Source organism: Peromyscus californicus, unplaced genomic scaffold (genome assembly GCF_007827085.1).
Source record: "Peromyscus californicus insignis strain IS unplaced genomic scaffold, ASM782708v3 Scaffold_5__1_contigs__length_169319896, whole genome shotgun sequence".
Lineage (NCBI taxonomy): Eukaryota > Metazoa > Chordata > Mammalia > Rodentia > Cricetidae > Peromyscus > Peromyscus californicus.
In genome coordinates this window covers 5,441,169-5,459,586 of record NW_026294573.1, presented here as the reverse complement: position 1 = coordinate 5,459,586, position 18,418 = coordinate 5,441,169, and the positions used below count along the sequence as shown (strand labels likewise).

The 18,418-nt window shown below is 48.4% G+C and overlaps 1 protein-coding gene across 16 annotated transcripts in view; it reads right to left on the bottom strand.

The window, feature by feature from the left end:
- The window catches only part of Camta1 (calmodulin binding transcription activator 1), an 857,753-nt gene that overhangs the window by 37,775 nt on the left and 801,560 nt on the right, over positions 1 to 18,418 (bottom strand). The window contains exon 1 of one of the 16 annotated variants that reach the window (XM_052717388.1): positions 13,965 to 14,095. The exons of 13 other annotated variants lie outside the window; for them this stretch is intronic. The gene's annotated coding sequence lies outside the window, so the exon portion shown is untranslated. Of the gene's footprint in view, positions 1 to 13,508; positions 13,595 to 13,769; positions 13,894 to 13,964; positions 14,096 to 18,418 lie in introns of those variants that run through there. 2 more of the 16 variants (XM_052717389.1, XM_052717391.1) reach the window with 2 other exon arrangements.

Sequence of the window (18,418 nt, the reverse complement as noted above, 5' to 3'; positions counted from 1 at the left end):
TTAAACAGGTCCATCAGGTTAAGCTGCTATGTAAACATGGAATTTTAATGATGTGAAACAAAAGAAGTATTTTCTAGCGCAACCTCAGAAGCATGCTCGGGCACGGATGCCTGCAACTCAGCTAAGGCACAGTACATGCAGAGACGCATCGTGTGCACTGAGGCACTTCAGGTCGTGTTGCAGAGTAGGAGAAAGTTTGCCTTGGCAGGTAAATGAATGAAGGAGCAATCATCAAATACCATCTGCTATTTTAAAACGCGTTATTTGTGTCTCAAGTGCACATGTGCCTCCTGTTGCTATTTGGACAGGGAATGAGAAGCCGTCTCTCGTTCCATTTACAGCCCTTGGCTTCAGTGGCACCAGGAGCTGACAAAGCAGGAGGAGGCATGGCTCGAACTATTTCTGTAAAGAACTGTAATTGCTGCTTAGGAAGTCTCCTGAATGTTTCAGGAAGCTTGGAAAGATGGGGAAAGTGAAATCACTTCATTCCTTCCCAGAATAAATGGGGCCACTGGAGTCCATTAAGCTGCTCCTCCCTGGCAAGCCGTGTAAGACGTCTGAGTGCAGAGCGAAGGGTAAGGGCCAGTCCGAGATAAGGCACACGCTGTACCACTCCGATTTTCCAAAGCAACTGCTAAATTTAGCCTTAGGAAAAAACTGCCATACTCCACTTTTTAAAAACCCTCCAACTCTGCAGACCGGAACGCTAGAACAGGAGGTCAGGGTGCTTCCTCCATTTGCAGTGGTTTGGGTCTCCAATTTCTCCTCATTGTCTTTGTTCCACACAATTCTGAGTGAGAGTCTCAGGAATGCCCAAAACTCTTTTGGGAGACTGCTGATCAAAAACAACTGGCCAACAGCAGTGAGAGCAAAGCCAACTTCACAGTTCTCTCCTATGCGCAGTTGTCCACTATGAGAGCCCGAGGTGCGAAGAACAGCAAGCTTACTCGTCAAGGACCCCAGGGTTCTGAGGGATGCCTGAGAGCTGAGCCGTCACTGCAGGAACATTAGGCAGGAGAGAGCCCAACTTACTGCAGGAGCTGACCTTGATGTCAACAAAGCACAATTCACCTGGGACTCAAGGCAGCAAAACAGCAGCCAGGAAGAACCAAGGAGAGCAGGACTCCGACCGAGGATCAGAGGGTCAGTGCCCACTCTCATAGCTCCCCTTTACATATGCTAACTTTCCAAAAGACCAGCCGCAACAGTCCCGGCGCACTGAAATACAATACACAATGAAACCCATCATTCTGGACAATTAATGTATGTGAATAAAAAAGAAACACGATAAACAGGAAAGGAGACATCAGACAGACATGGGGGAAGCAGATTACACTGAAGCCTGAGGAGGTTTTTTAAGACAGAGTGCTAGCCTTTGACTCGGGGGACAGACAGAAGACACATGGGTGGCAGAAAAGCTAACTGGTTCACAGGAAGGAAATACAGAGCAAAACCCCTAACGCCTAAGGATTGAAAAGGACAAAGCACGAAGCAGGCAGAACTGTCAGGAATGAACATGGTAATCAAGTGAAGGCAGGATGGTTGTTCCATGGTTATAAGTGTCATCAAAAGTCATTTAAAATTCATTGGGAGTCCCCAAAAAGCTGCCAGTTATGTCTAGCTCAGCCACAGCCTTGCAGCATACAGGGCATGTAACAGAAATCTGCACCAAGCTAAGTGTGGTGGCACACACCTTTAATCCCAGCACTCGGGAGGCAGAATCGGGTGGATCTCTGTGAGTTCAAGGCCAGTCTGGTCTACATGTTGAGTTCTACGACAGTCAGGGCTATATAGAAAGACCCTGTCTCAAAAAAAACAAGAAAAAGAAATATGCACTGAGAGACATCTGGCAAATGAATGATTTCACCCATCTGAAAGATAAGATGTGAACTTCAATAACAAGCTATTGTCATTTCTATGATTTGTTTTCCTAAGAAGTCACTAAAAGCAAGTTCTTGCTTTGTTTACCACTTGCTTTGGTTTTGCTTTGAATGAGACAGGGTGACCATGTAACTCAAACTCACTACGTAGCCAAGACTGACTGTCAACTCCTGACCCTTCTACCTCCACCTGCAAATGCTGGAGAGTTACAGGCATGTGCCACCACGCATGCCCCTGCCGCTTCCCATCCTTCATTTGGGAGGGCATCTTCTATCTATCCCATTAAAGAAATATCAAAGACCAGGCCTCCGAAACCAACAAAACACCTCACTGAGATGAAAGCATGTAATAACTTCCACTCAGGCCACTTTCACCTTAAAAGCAGTGCTTCACAAGATTGGGAAGGAGGCCATAAGAAGCAGAGTGAAAACACAGTGGAAAAGAAAGGATGGTTTAGTGCCTCTGGGGAAGAGCAGGCAGATAAACCTGGCAGCTTCCAGTGAGGATGTCCATCCACAGGGACGCTCGGCTTCCAGTTATGATGTCCATCCACAGGAATGCTCGGCTTCCAGTTATGATGCCCATCCACGGGATGCTCGGCTTCCAGTTATGATGCCCATCCACGGGATGCTTGGCTTCCAGTGAGGATGTCCATCCACAGGGATGCTCGGCTTCCAGTTATGATGCCCATCCACGGGATGCTCGGCTTCCAGTTATGATGCCCATCCACGGGATGCTTGGCTTCCAGTGAGGATGTCCATCCACAGGGATGCTCGGCTTCCAGTGAGGATGTCCATCCACAGGGATGCTCGGCTTCCAGTTATGATGTCCATCCACAGGGATGCTCGGCTTCCAGTGAGGATGTCCATCCACAGGGATGCTCGGCTTCCAGTGAGGATGTCCATCCACAGGGATGCTCGGCTTCCAGTGAGGATGTCCATCCACAGGGATGCTCGGCTTCCAGTGAGGATGTCCATCCACAGGGATGCTCGGCTTCCAGTTATGATGCCCATCCACGGGATGCTCGGCTTCCAGTTATGATGCCCATCCACGGGATGCTTGACTTCCAGTGAGGATGTCCATCCACAGGGATGCTCGGCTTCCAGTGAGGATGTCCATCCACAGGGATGCTCGGCTTCCAGTTATGATGTCCATCCACGGGATGCTCGGCTTCCAGTTATGATGCCCATCCACGGGATGCTTGGCTTCCAGTGAGGATGTCCATCCACAGGGATGCTCGGCTTCCAGTTATGATGTCCATCCACAGGGATGCTCGGCTTCCAGTTATGATGTCCATCCACAGGGACGCTCGGCTTCCAGTGAGGATGTCCATCCACAGGGACGCTTGGCTTACAGTTATGATGTCCATCCACAGGGATGCTCGGCTTCCAGTTATGATGTCCATCCACAGGGATGCTCGGCTTCCAGTTATGATGTCCATCCACAGGGATGCTCGGCTTCCAGTGAGGATGTCCATCCACAGGGATGCTTGGCTTCCAGTGAGGATGTCCATCCACAGGGATGCTTGGCTTCCAGTGAGGATGTCCATCCACAGGGACGCTCGGCTTCCAGTTATGATGCCCATCCACGGGATGCTTGGCTTCCAGTGAGGATGTCCATCCACAGGGATGCTCGGCTTCCAGTTATGATGTCCATCCACAGGGATGCTCGGCTTCCAGTGAGGATGTCCATCCACAGGGACACTCGGCTTCCAGTGAGGATGTCCATCCACAGGGATGCTCGGCTTCCAGTGAGGATGTCCATCCACAGGGATGCTCGGCTTCCAGTTATGATGTCCATCCACAGGGATGCTCGGCTTCCAGTGAGGATGTCCATCCACAGGGATGCTTGGCTTCCAGTGAGGATGTCCATCCACAGGGATGCTCGGCTTCCAGTGAGGATGTCCATCCACAGGGATGCTCGGCTTCCAGTGAGGATGTCCATCCACAGGGATGCTCGGCTTCCAGTGAGGATGTCCATCCACAGGGATGCTCGGCTTCCAGTTATGATGTCCATCCAGCAGGAACTCCTAGTCCCAAGTTCTTGCTGGTTTCCAGTACCTGCTAAACCACCCACTCTACACACTGGATGGAAGAATTCCCCTTCTGGTTCCCGACTCACTCTCCCATGTGTTGTCAGAGGCCCGCAGTTGGCAAGGCTTGGCTCTCGGGCTGATTGTGGGGAATCACCTGCACAGACACACTCTGTTGACTTGCTAACTTGTGAGGATGTTAAAGTCCAAGATGATTCAAAAGCATTTTATTTGTTTATTTTTGAGACAGGGTCTCACTATGTAGCTGTGGCTGGCCTGAAGTTCCTCTGTAGACCAGACAGGCTTTGAACTCACAGAGATCCCCTACCTCTGCCTCATAAGCGCTGGGATCAAAGTTGTACACCACCACGCCCAGCCTAACATTTTATTTTTTAAAACAATGGCATACTTCTACCTCACAACTTGAACATTTAATAACCACATTTTTCACAATGCTATAAACTCTGAGATAAATATAGACAAACTCCCTTCTAGATTAATCAACTGAAATACATATGTTTAAAAAGAAACAGCCATAATACTTAAAATAGTAGGCATATTGCAGGTAAGTCTCAATACATAAAATTATTTAAAGAGGATATTTTATAATCTTTCTGATAAAAGAATAAACATTTTGTTAAATTCAACATAGTTCTTGAGACATTTTATCTGTGAAGGGAACAAGTAGTTTTAGGAAGTGCTTGGTCCTCAGAATCTTTCCTTAAGAGAACTATATGGTCCTGGGCTCCATCTGCTGCATCAGAACCAGGACAAGTCCACATCTGAGCAGTGCCCATTCCATGTGGCAAGTGTGGGAGGAAACTTAGCACTTCATGTCCCCAGCGCTCGCCCCCAGGCCAGGTCTGCACAAGTGCTCCACTGAGGCCTGACTGGAAGAGAGAAACCAGCTGGTGTTTTTCACTAGTGGTACAAAACTTGACTTCAATCAAGTGTGGGGCAGCCTGCCCTGTTATCTTCATAAAAGCCCCTAAAGTGGATTTCCTGAACCATTCCACTCAGAGCATGGTTCTAAAGGTGTAGGGAACAGTTCAAATATGGAACAAAAGGTCAATAACTAACTCCGGCAGCCATGGAAGTCAGCCCCTGACACACGGCTCCTTCCTCCCTCCTCACTTCCCCTGGTTTTCCCTCTCTGTCCCAGTCGATTTCCCCAGAGTCAATTCAGTCTGTTCCTTACCCTTGCTTAGCTGGTAGTAATCCTGGATGCTACACCTGTTTTTGAGGTGGCTGATGAAAATACATACGACTAATGGCAAATGAGATGAGGCCAAGTCAAGAATCGGAAAAGAAAAATGCTCAGCTCAAGCAGCTATACAGAAAATAGCACAAAGTGCGCCAAAGGAGTTAAAAGGGAGTCCTTGATTTCACTCACTTAGCAAAGCAGATAAAACAGAAGCCACCGATTTCAGGATCACACAACCTGCCACTTGCCTGGATGCATGACTTTCCCTAATATCTAGGAGGAGGACTGGAGGGGCAGCTCAGCAGTTAAGAGCTACTGTTCTTTCAGGACACAGGTTTGGTTCCCAGCATCCACGCTGGGCAGCTCACAACTGCTTGTGACTCTACCTCCCTGGGATCCAGTGCCTTCTTCTGGCCTCTGTAGGCAGTGCACTCACATGCACAAACCTACACACAGACAAACACAATACACAGAAGCACGCAGGCATGAAATCTAAAAGAAATCTTCCATAGGTCCTAATAAGAATGCTATGGAGCTGGGCAGTGGTAGTGGCACACGCCTTTAATCCCAGCACTCGAGAGGCAGAGCCAGGCAGATCTCTGTGAGTTCGAGGCCAGCCTGGTCTACAGAGGGAGATCCAGGACAGGCACCAAGGAACCAAAACCACACAGAGAAACATTGTCTCGAATAAATAAATAAATAAATAAAATGCTATGATTTCAGATTCCAGCTTCCTTGTAATAAAAACAGTGCTGGGTTTCAACAAGTCCACAAAAAAGTCCAATGTGATCTGACTTCTCAACTGTCTGAAGAAATGGCTTAGGCCAATGACAAATTAGCCAGGACTGCACAATCAACTAACCAAAAAAAAAAAAAAAAAAAAAAGAACCTGCAAAAAAATGGAACGTTTTAAGTAGGTTTATGCTGTCTTCATTGCTATCCTGGACTGCATGTGGCCCATAGGCCACAGGCTGGACACCCATGGTATATTCTGCCTTGTGAGGTGGCCATCACCAATACACTGCCCTTGATTTAGACCAAAACCACAGGTCAAAGTGCACCTCCTTTTTAAAAATACTTTATCCAGTCTGCGTGTTGTTACCGGCAACAGGAAGTGATTCTCAAATACTGAGTGGGGATAGCTGGGCTCCGTATCTCTTCCCTATACCCCATCTTCCATCTCAGGAGACTCTCTCAGTCACTACAGTTCCCCTCCAGACACCAGCTGCCACACAAGGACCTCCTCAAACCTCCATGCTCTTTTCTCTCTCAAGGGTTTGACTCTAAGACCACCTCAGAAATAAAAAAAAAACAAAACAAAACAAGACTGCAACTGTAACACAAGAGTAACATTAGGGTTATATCATCCAGAAATCTAAATTACTCCTTGGCCTTACTTTAAGCTGTTGAGGGTACTGGCCAGTGAGATGGTTCTGTGGGTAAAGGCCTTGTCACCAAGGCCTTTACTGTCACCAAGGCCTTTACTGTCACCAAGGCCTTTACTGTCACCAAGGCCTTTACTGTCGACAGCCTGAGTTCAATCCCCACGACCCACATGATGGAAGGAGAGAACCGACTCCACAGGATGTCCTCTGGCTCCACGTCTACCCCACAGCACGTACATCCGCACATAAACACAAATAAACATAGTAAAAACACAGTATTAAGAGTACTAGGCACTTCACTTTTCAGAACATCTTTCTGAGTTCTGTATGAGTTAAGAATCCTCACCAAAAATGTTCCCTTTTACTAAAATTATTTTCTATGTAAATTTTTGCTCAAGCATTATTGTTTCATGTATGTGAGGTTCACCATTCCCTGGTTTGGGGGACACATTAAGTGTATGTTACATGTTGATATATTATGTAAATTATGCAGCTCAGTGCTTTATAGTACATATGTGACACATATTATGGTCGTCATTTTTTCCTTGCAAATGCATACTGAAAGGGTTTTGTTCTCAAGCTAGCCCAGGGGTCTAGCACCGTGGAAAGTAGGAAGTATTATTGACAGGCTTATAAGCTTTTTTTTTTTTTTTTTAATGTCCCCCATAGTAACAGGGACTTTACTATTTGTTTCCCAGTTGGTGGCCCTCTGGGGGCTTTAGCTGGTACAGCCTCTCTGGAGGAAGCACAGGAATTGAGGAGTCACTTTTAGTTCAGTCTCTCTGCTCCATGCTTGCATTTGGAGACCTGAGCACTCAGCTTTCTGCAGCTGCTGCTCACTGCCCCACCCCCCGCTATTATGGACCTTATCCCCCTGAAACCCTAAGCCCAAATGAACTCTTTCCTCTCTAGGATGCCTTGGACATGGTGTTTTATCACAGCTTGTATACGTTTAGAGTTATGAGTTCTTCCTATTGTTTTATATTAGTAACTAAAACACCTTTCACACATTCTAAAGCCAAGGGCATTGATTCTGGCTAGAGTGGAATCAATGGCTTCTTTCACAAGCAAAGACAACAGAATACTTAAATACACTCTTCGTTGGGAAGTCCAAACCACAAGTGTGTAATGTTAAGAAACTGAATCATATTTTCTGAAAATGGTCCTAAGGACCATTTGTCAGCAACTACCGAGGAGTCACTGAGCAGCAATGGGTTCTAGTGTCTCCTCATTTAAAATAGGACAAGAGTAAGAACCCAGGACGCTAAATCTCTGTAGTTTCAGAGTGATAATCTGGCATTATGATCGAAAAGTGTCAGTTCCCACACAGTGTGCCCACCTGGCCTCCCTTCCTCGGACCACAGTTCTGTGGGGAACACAATGTCTGTGACCCTTCCCCAAAGTCACACATTCAAATACTGTGGTATTAGGAGACAGGGCCTCTGGTGAGTAGTTGGACACGGTGGAGTTCTTATAAACAGACTGCTGCCCTTTAAAAGGATCCCAGAGAACCATCTTGTTCTTCTATAAGGCTGGCGACCCAGGAGAACACAACCACGGAGGTGGGCCCCCTGATCTGGGACTTCCAGTCTCCAGGACTGTGGAAATGACTGCAGTGTCTACACTGCCTGCTGAGGATAAGATGTCACAGTGGCCCAGACTAAGAACTATTCTTGCCCTAGACTCAAGGTGGTGCTGGCACCAAATCTTGACTCCAGGAGTGAGTAGACAGTCCAGTCTCGCCAATGTGGGTGCTACCCCCTCCTCACTTAAGAGGCTGGACACTTGACTCCAGCTGGGCCATAATCCAAAAAGTGGCTCATTCGGGCCAATGAGAGACATTTTCAGGAACTTCTGGGAAGGAAGAGCTGCCTTACCAGACAAGTTGGCTGAACTGGCAGGTGTAAGGCTGAAGCTTTGAGCAGGCCACTTCAGGAACACCTGCCTGAGAATAAAGGGCCAAGAGAGGAAGGCAGATTCCTTATGACATCAACTGAGTAACCAGACCCACAGTACCTGAGGAAAATGCCAAATCTGGACTTAATATGAGTCAATGGACTCCCTTTACACCAATCTGATTCAAGGGCGAGTTTTGGCAGCTAAAAGAAAGGTGAGTGATGGGGTAGGTGGGATGGTTCAGTGGGTAAAGGTGTTTTCCCTGCAAATCTGGTGATCTGATTCAATCCCTAGAAAGCACAGGAAGCCGGGAGGAGAGAACCGACTCCACAATGTTGTCCTTTGGCCTCTATACCTGTGTCACAGCACGTACACACACTCACACACAACAACAGACTCACCCTATACTGTTCCTTCTTTTAACTTTTAAAGGAAGGGCTGAAGTAATGGCTAATCAATTAAGAGCACTGGCTGTTCTTCCAGAGGACCCAGGTTCAATTCCCAGCACCCACATGGTACCTCATAACCGGTTAGAATTCCAGTCCTAGGGATTTGAAGCCCTCTTCTAGCTTTAGGCAAGCTTGGGCACCAGGCAAGCACAGGGTCCACAAATATGCATGCAGGCAAAACATTTATACACATAAAGTTTATTTTTGTTTTAATTTAAAAAGGAAAGGTTTGAGGTCACTATAAAAATGTTGATCATTTTGCAAAATACCAAAAAAATTCTATTTTTCATGTTTAAGTAAAAATATTCTTTATCACTAACTATATATTGGTATTACCCTAACACTGCTAGATGTTTCTCTAGAAAACTGGGTAAATTATGGCAGAAACAAGCTGTCATGCTTATGTGGAGCCCAACTTAATGCTCATTACCCACAGAAATCAGAAAGATGGCAGACTGCTCCGGCCTAGCTGGGAACCATCTGTTGTAGAATTTATATCTCGAAGAATCTTAACTCTTCAAGCCTTGGGTTGCTGCCGGATGCGGCAGCACAAAGACACATCCCACAGAGCAGAATCACAGTATTACCAGAATTGAAAGACGGTCTAAGAATTACTGATTCCATGGCTTTTGACTTTTTCTGACTGTGGCCTATAGCAACAGAACTCACTGAGCAGACAGGCAGGCAAGCAGGCAGATGCAGACACAGACACAGACATAGGCACACACACCCCTGAAACAAAAGACTCCCAAATCCACACTTATTATGTGCAACACACTTTGATTTTAAAAATTGGTGGTGCTGACCTACTACCTCAACTTCCTGAACCACTTTCAGCTTTGGGGGAGAGACAGATTAGGAACTGTGATGCAGGGACATAAGACAATGTCCCTATTAGTTTAGCTAGTGGTAAAGTGGAGACACAGCCCTAATACCCATCTTATTGTTGATATGACATGAAACAGCCGTCACCTATATACAATCCTCAACCGCAAGCTCATCTGCCAACCCTAAGAAACCCAGGAAGATGATCCACATGTGACCCACGCTACCTTATACGGGTACAGCGTCCAGGGTTTTCAGGGCCACTTCAAGACCATGTAAGAAGGAACTCACACCTACCAGAGACCTTGAACCGACCTCAAAGGGAGATCATGTGACATTTGCGTCTAGACTGCCAAGAGACAAGACCAAACCCAGTGCACGAATAGGAGCAGGTCGGTATTAAAGAGTATTCTCACTTGGATTCTGGCACTGCTTAGCGAGGAGCATGAGGCTGAATGATGTCTTTATTAATATGTATCAAGTTCTAACTCCTAGATTGTATCATGCCAGGTACAGTTGTGGAAGGAAGGGATAGCTCACATGCCACCCACCCCACACATACCCTTAACAGCCACTCAACCGATCCAGATGACGGTAAGGGCTGCATCAATGAGGTGAGACCCTAGTCAAGCTTGGAGAACAGCAGACAGATTTTTAACATGGAGTGTTGATGTGTGGAAGCTTATGGGTCTGACTGCAATACTGGATCCCTATTCAGGAGCCAATGCAAAGACCCAGATGGTAGTAATGGTTAATAGGAGACAGGTGGAAAAAATGAACAGAGGACATGGTTGATCCTGGAAGCTAACGTGTATTAATTTAAATAATGGAAAGTCTTATTTATTTACTGTTGCTTCCCACATTACAAATATAAGTTTATCAGCTGTTTAATTGCTATAAATATCTGCTCTTCCTATGTTTACTTTCTGCAACTGAGTACTTATCAGTTACAATTTGCTTGAAACATTGTATACAGCAGGTGCTTCAGAAGGTGTAGGCCCATCTCTCCACATGGATAATAATGCAAAATTCAACAAATAAAAGGTACCACGATAGTGCTAAAATTTTGGTTAGTCCATAAAGAGAACTTTCCTAAAATGAAGTGTCAAGAAAGATCACACAATCTGCTCCTTCGGCCCCAGCAGGTTTTGTTTTTGTTTTGTTTTTGTGAAAGCTACTATTGATAAGCTATTATGTCACCGTTTTAAGGAGCCACTTGCCACACTGCTTGGATAGTAGGAAATGACTTTCCAGACGACAAAAACATACGCTTGTCTGCCTACTGTGTGGTAACCCAGATGGAAGCACGTCAGAGAACAGCAAAGAGTCATCTGGCTTCTGGGCTTTGCTCAGGAAGAGGGCAAACCTATCATACAGATCTCTGCAGGTCTGAGCACCCAGACCACACACAGATGTGTTACTCATCAGCAGGCTAATCAGCACTTCCTAAATTAAATGTCAAATGTGGCTGATATTAACATGTGATCATCAATGTAACACTATGTATCATCTGGACTTCTCCCACCATCATTTAAAATTACTTGATGGCTGTCTGACCTCTCGTGAAATAGCTATTTAAAAAAGGGTAAGAAAGATAAAATCACCCACACGTGGCTTTGATCTTCAATTGTCGGACAGCCTAAAGTGAAGGTTAGGGCCAACCCCTAGGAAGTGTGTGAAATTTCATGGTATTGTTTACTAATTCCAATAGGTTCCCTGTTGCCCTCTCCTGTACCTTCCCTTCCCTTTGTCTAATCCTCTTTTATTTCATCTATTTTTATCTTGATTCATGTGTAATCTATATCTCAGCAGCCTCCCTTAAGCACCCCCACTCCACCCCCGTTGGAAGGTGAGCTACGCACAAATAAACCACATCACACATGGCTGCCAGAGGCTTTTTGGCAAAGGAATACGTAACTGAAATGAGTTCCCAAATATCAGGCTCAGGCACCGTGACGGGATGCTCCGCTGATGTTTAATAACGAAGACCTGGCACCAGGCTGAGAGCCACCTCCTTTTGAAAATATTGATGGGACACAAACATTAAATTGCTTTAAACTAGAGAGAGCAAAGCCCTTTAAATATGAGAAGACACAAGAGTATATAGTGAACAGTGGGGAGCTGAGGAAGGCAGGTGTACTCGGCTGGGAAAGGATGAAAGACTTCTAGAAAATCATGCAGGACTGTGCTAAGCTTAACAAAATGGTCTCCACTGATTTTTACTGGGCAACACGGAAAGTTGTGTTTTGTATGAATATATTCAATTTCTTTAGATTTTTTTTTAAAGGCAGGCTACACACACAGTACTGTAACTTCCGAAGATCATGAGAAAGGGTGACACACCCAAAGTCATTATGACAGATTCCCAAAGGAAACTCTAGATCCCCCAATTTACATGTCCCACACTGCCAGGGGACAGCCACTCTAGAGCTGAGCCTGGAATCCTAGCTGTCAGTAAGAGCTTCACGCCTTCTGCTGCGGATACTTTCACTGTCAACTGATTCTTCAGCTTGATTTGCTCGTGTGAAATAAAGAATTCTCAGTCCACCTGTTATCCACGAATTCTGTAACAGTCCAAGCACATTACACTGCAGCAGAGACAGCTATTCTAGGACCCAGCTCAGCCCTGAGTAGAAAGCTGAAGGAAAGCCGGAAACACCATGCCTGTGATTCAAAACCCTTAAAACATGCAACGCTGCTAACTCTTTCCCTAAACGATCTATGTCCACTTGGATTGCCCAGATGGAATTCAGGAGGCACACTGAGGTTCCCAAACAATTCATGACGCTCCATTGCCTTTTTTCACTACCAAGCTAAATGGACCCTGTAACTAAACACTATTTTCTAGAACATTAAAGATTATCACTCCCTAAATCCAATACCAAGAAAAAAGTCCCACAAGCTAATTTGTTATCTAGTGATTCTGGTTTTCAAATAACAAATGATTTACCTATAAACACACATCAGGAAAAAGCACTATGTGCTGCTTCATGTTTTTGTTTACTGAATTTCTGAGCAGTAGCTTCTGTGCACACAGATTCTGGAGGGAGACTCTGTGCAGTCACTGTCCATTTTACCACAAAACTGGTTGGGAGCACAGTTACAAACTGAGTTTAGCTCCCTGAGAGGAGAAACACAGCCAATAGCCAAGGTAAGCGGTACTCTGGAGAACCGAGAACCTTCTTGGTTGTTTACTGGGCCCGCTTTCCTCATTAGCTATCTCGGGTCCGCCAAAAGAAATCAGATCAAGCATTGCTGGACCAAGTAGGAAGGTGAGACAAGAAGACAATGACAAGACTCGGAAATGTGTTCTGATTGTTCGACCGTAGCCTATGGGTTCCGACAACGGTAAGGGCCACCTCTAACGCTGTGCAAATCACGGAGAAATCAAAAGAGCAAGAGGGGCACCCGGGGGTGGCTGTGAAGAAGAACGTGCCCCCCTCCAACACCCTGCTTCTGGGCTGCAGGTAAGCCAAGCTCTCAGTAAGTTCTTCCACACCTTCCCTCTCAACTCTCCCTGGACGCATGGAAAACAAAGCGGCCTTCGCTGCACTCGGGTGCACTTCGCTTGCACCGTGGGTGCTGAGCCCGGCTGTGGCCGCCGCGCGGGGGAACCGGGCGAGCGAGGGACGCGGGCCCGCGGACAGAGCGGGAGCTCAGCGCAGCAGCGGAGCAGGAGCGCGCCCCCCGCCCGCGCGCCCCCGCCGCGCCGCACATAAACACGCGCGCTCCAGAAACGCGCGCCAACGCCCGGCCCCGCGCGCTCCCCAGCTCACATAAACACACTCCCTTTCCCACGAGCCCGCGTGTCTCACACCTGCTCTGCGCACGCTCACCCAAACACACGCCCTCCTGTAAACACGGGCCTCGCACCCATGATCGCTCCAGAAACACGGCTCGGTTCCCTCGGCTCACTCCGCCATCCACACACGCTTCCCCACTCGCTCCCAAAGCACGCGCGTCTCGCACGCAGTCCTCAAACGTACTTGCTCAGGCGACCGCACTTCCCCCATTCGCTCCAGAAACACGCCCCCACAACACCAGGTCCCCGTGCACACTTCAGGCTTCCCTCGCGACGTAAACACGCGCGCACTCACTGCCGCGCCTGTAGAGACCCGAATGTCCTCGCTCCCCACGCGCTCTAGAATCACGCGTGCTGCACCTTGCTCCTCCGACGCTCTTCTTCCTCACTCTCGCTCGCGCCCCCGCGAGCACGCGTGCTGCCCCCCACGCCCGCCCGCCCGCCCGCGCACCAGCCTCCACCCTCGCCCCTCCGCCACGCGCACACTCACTGGGACGTGGGAGCACAGTCACCCTTGGTCCGCCCGGCGCCCAGCCGCCCGTCCCCGGCTCTCCGCCCCGCCCGGCCCCGCCCGAGTCGCTCCACTCCACACGCCGCCGCTGGAACGACGCGCAGGGCTCTGGGTCCCGCGGTCTCCCCGCCACAGCCTGAGTGCGCTGCCACGGCCAATGGAGGGGCGCGGCGGTGAGCTCACCGGCTCGGCTCCGCCTCCAGCGCCGCGAGGGCCAATCGAAGTGCGCCACGTCACCCGGAGCCGGGCAGAAGCAGGTGTGGGGCGCGGAGCGGCTCGGCGCGCGGACTGCGCCGGAACTGCGCCCAGCCTGGCGGCGTCGCGCTGGACGGCGTCGGGCCGGGCCTGGAGGGCGTCGCGCGCGCGTGGGGCTGCGTGGGGCCCGAGCCGCCGCCCTGCCCATCGCGGCGGCTCCCTCCGCCTCCTGCCTGGATGCACCTCGCAGGCAGGGCGTCTCCCAGCTGGACGGGCCGCCGCGGCAGCACGTTCCCCGCAGCTTCTAGCCGCGCAGTGCCGTCGGGTGGGCCCGGGAGCCCGCTCCCAGGGGCCCTACGGCCCGGGTGTCTGCAGTGCAGCGAGCTGGGGGAGGGGGCTCTGCGCTGGCCTAGGTGGGGCCCGAGGACCGAAGGGCTGTGACAGTGACTTTGCACCCGCTGGGAGTTCAAGGCTCTTCCCATTTCTGTGGTCAGAGCTCGAACTCCTTAGCTTAGCGTCAAGGGGCCGCCACCTATGCAGTTCTAGTTCTCTCCCCCGACTGTAGCGCTATAATCACCCACTTGGATATTTTGCCAAAATATATTCTCTTGCCTCCTGCTGTAAAGCTAAACACAACTCCGAAGGCTCTTTGTCCCCACACAGCCTTCTTAGACATCCCAGGGGAATGCCATGGGCCCTTAATTCTCTCAGACATTTTTATCTTGTCATTATTCACGAAACCGCTCAACTACCCAAGACCTTGCATATAGAAAGTATGACTCCACATGCATCTGAAGGGCCATCTTTTGTTTGTTTTTCCTTTATATTGTCTGTTGACTTTAAAAATGACGTTATAGCTTTCCTGCCATCTGGGTTAAAAATCTCTACAGATGAAGGTAGGAGCCTCTTGACCCTACTCAATCACACTATGAAAATGACACACTTTCGCCTAGCCCTCAAGTTCGAACAACCAATGGTGAATCTATGGCTAGAATCCAAGTGAAGGACAGCCTGTGCTCACACTTCTAACGCACAAAAAGCAAGTAGGTGGCTGACAGTCTCTTGAGGATCTGGCCACAGACAACGTTTGCAAGTCCTGTTTGGAAGCCTGCTTTGGCAGTCAGGTCTCCACAACATCGTCACACTCCCACTAGGTCCTGCAGAGTCCACCAGCCTCTACCCTGGTCCCACACAGGAGCCTCACAACCTCCCAACTCCCCTTCATGTGCTAGGAGAACTTTTGTCAATCCCTAAGGCTTGGCTCAAACCTCATCACACTCACCACTGTGGGCAGAACCATGCAGAACTGCAGCACACAGGAGTGGGTTCTGCCTCTGTCTAAGGGACAGTGATGGGCAGTAGTTCAGGACACTTGAACTTTGGACACAAACTTCCCAAATTCAGAGCCAGATGCTGTCACTTGTCACCTGTGTGCTCTGCGCTGTTGCTTTGTATCTGCGGGGCAAGTGTTGAGATGTGACGGTAGGCACATCATGAACACCCCGTGAAGCTGGCTGTCGTTACTTTCTGAACGATATCAGGGTACCTTGAGTGCTCTGAGCAGTAGCTAGAAGTTAAGAGGCTGATAGTCCTGAATTCAAGTAATGTTCTGTTGTTGGCCTGAGCAGTTTTGGTTTGTACGTATAACCCGTGTGCTATTCTGCTGTGGGATGTTCTGTATGGCAAATGTGTTGCTAATTAGTCAATAAATAAAACACTGATTGGCCATTGGCTAGGCAGGAAGTGTAGGCGGGATAAGGAGGAGAATAAAGCTGGGAAGTGGAAGGCTGAGTCAGAGAGACACTGCCACCCGCCAAGATGAGAAACAGCATGTGAAGATGCTAGTAAGCCACAAGCCGCGTGGCAAGGTATAGATTAATGGAAATGGATTAATTTAAGCTGTAAGAACAGTTAGCAAGAAGCCTGCCACAGTCATACAGTTTGTAACCAATATAAGTCTCTGTGTTTACTTGGTTGGGTCTGAGGGGCTGTGGGACTGGCAGGTGACAGAGATTTGTCCTGACTGTGGGCCAGGCAGGAAAACTCAAGCTACACTATTCCATATGTATACTGTACATTCAAGATCTTAAAGGTAGCCCTAATATCTCTGTGAACAACCACAGTGTAGCTGGGCACACTTTGTGTCTGCAGCTAATTGTTAGATTGCTTTGGATCGACCAAGAGCAACACCCAAACTGGGTGAATGAGACAAACATGAGGACCCACAGCTGCCCTGTGCTCCAACATGCCTGGGAACGCTTGATGATGAGCATCCATGCGCCAAGACTAAGAACAGGGATTCCCCAGGCTCTTCTCCTCTTCTCTTCTCTTCTCTTCTCTTTTCTTTTCTTCTCTCTCTCTCTCTCTCTCTCTCTCTCTCTCTCTCTCTCTCTCTCTCTCTCTCTCTCAAGCTCTTTTTTCTTATTTTGGTTTGCTTTTGTTTTAAGGGAAGGGGCAGAGTTCGCCCCTGGGTATCCCAGGTGTCTGAGGAGAGCCCTCAGGGAGTGCATGACTGGCCCTTTCTTCTCTTTCCAGCAACCTCATGTCCACATGGCGTGGGAAGCGAGTGGGGTCAAGGGCGGCTGCTGCGGCACAGGAGGCATGGCTGAGTTCTCCTGTCCAGGCTGCGGTCTACAGGCGCGCGGGAGTGTGCCGTCTAGGCAGCCCGCAGTGATGTCTGCAGCAGGAATGTCCTGTCACTACTCTGATGGCATAGTCTCCAGGAAGCACTCCCTGCCACACTGAGTCCCCATTGCACCACAGAACAAGAATCCTCCTTGGCCAGGGCACAGGGAGTCAGGTGGAGCTGGGGTGAGCTGAACGCTTCTGCAGCTAACTCAGAACTCTGACAGTGTGCTCCAAACAGATGCCCACAGGTAGTTGGATGCTCCTTGTGGGTATTTGTGTTCTCTTCTAAGTTAGAAAATGAAAGGGTAAGGCATGCGTGTGACTCCAGCAAATTATTTACACTGAGGTTTTCTGGGGCTTTCACTGAACCTGGGTTGTTTTCTGAAATGGAGAAAAAGAAAGCTTTCATGAGTTTGTTGTGAGTCCACTTGGCAGGATCCAGACCAAGTGCAGCTTTTGTCCCTGAGGCAGGTACAGTCTGCTGTTATCTTAGCCCCACCCCTGCTCACTGGGGACCCTGAGTGTGGACGGGGAAGAAGAGAATTACAGTTCATTGGGTGTGTGTTATCTGTTGCTGCTGTGCTCGGCACAACTACATTTCTGTTCATTCTCCGCAAGTAGGACAGAATAAGACCAAGGCTTCAAGAAGGCAGGTAACTTGCTCCAGACTCGGCAGCTGGCCAGCAGCAGACCTGGATTTCAGCCTCTGAAACTGCACCCATTTAGTCCTGTTCCGGGCACTCAAAAAGGAGCAGTCTGGAAATTACCACACAAGGAGTGAGTTTCTTTATACTGGTTAAAGTTTCAGGCGCATAACAGAAAGGCCAAATCAGCCAAAGATTCCATTTGGTACACTTCAGGAAAATAAATGATCATTCACATTTCTGGTTGATGTACTTAGGGATGCTTTGCACTGGCTGGAATCCTTTGAAGTTAGATGTGACCATGTGATTTTTCTTTGGCCAATGAAAGGTAGAATGACCATTACAGACAGGAATTTGAAGAGCCAGTGATGTGCCCACCACACCCATTTCCCCAGCCCTGATGATTGGGAAAGCTTGTTTATATAAAGTGGTGGCCTCTCTCTGCCTAGTTCCTTGAAGGTGTGTTGCAGGCAGAGCTCTCCCTCCCAGTAACAGGCACCACACTGGAAGTATGCCTGACAAACCACTGACATTGAACACGGAACTGTTTGTTACCACAGCATAGCCAGACTTCTCCTATGTGATAACAATCAAGTATGCTTCTGGATAGATCAACTTCCAATAAGTGAAAAAACAAACAGGAACAAAGGGAATATTTTAGCACGAGGACGAGGCTGGAGAGTTGGCTTAGCAGGTAAGAGCACTTGCTGCTGTTTGATTCCCAGCACCACATGGTGGCTCACAGTGGCCTGTAATTCAGTTCCAGGGGACCTCTCTGGAACCATCTTCTGGCCTTCTCAAACTCTAGTAGATACTTGCATGTACACATAAAGTAAAATCTTTAAAAATTTAAACATAAGTAAGTGCAATATTCATATTCTGTCTTAAAAAAACAGCAGGAGTGATAAGGTAATATAATAGATAAAGAATCTTTCCAACAAATGGGCTGGAAAACTGGATATCCCC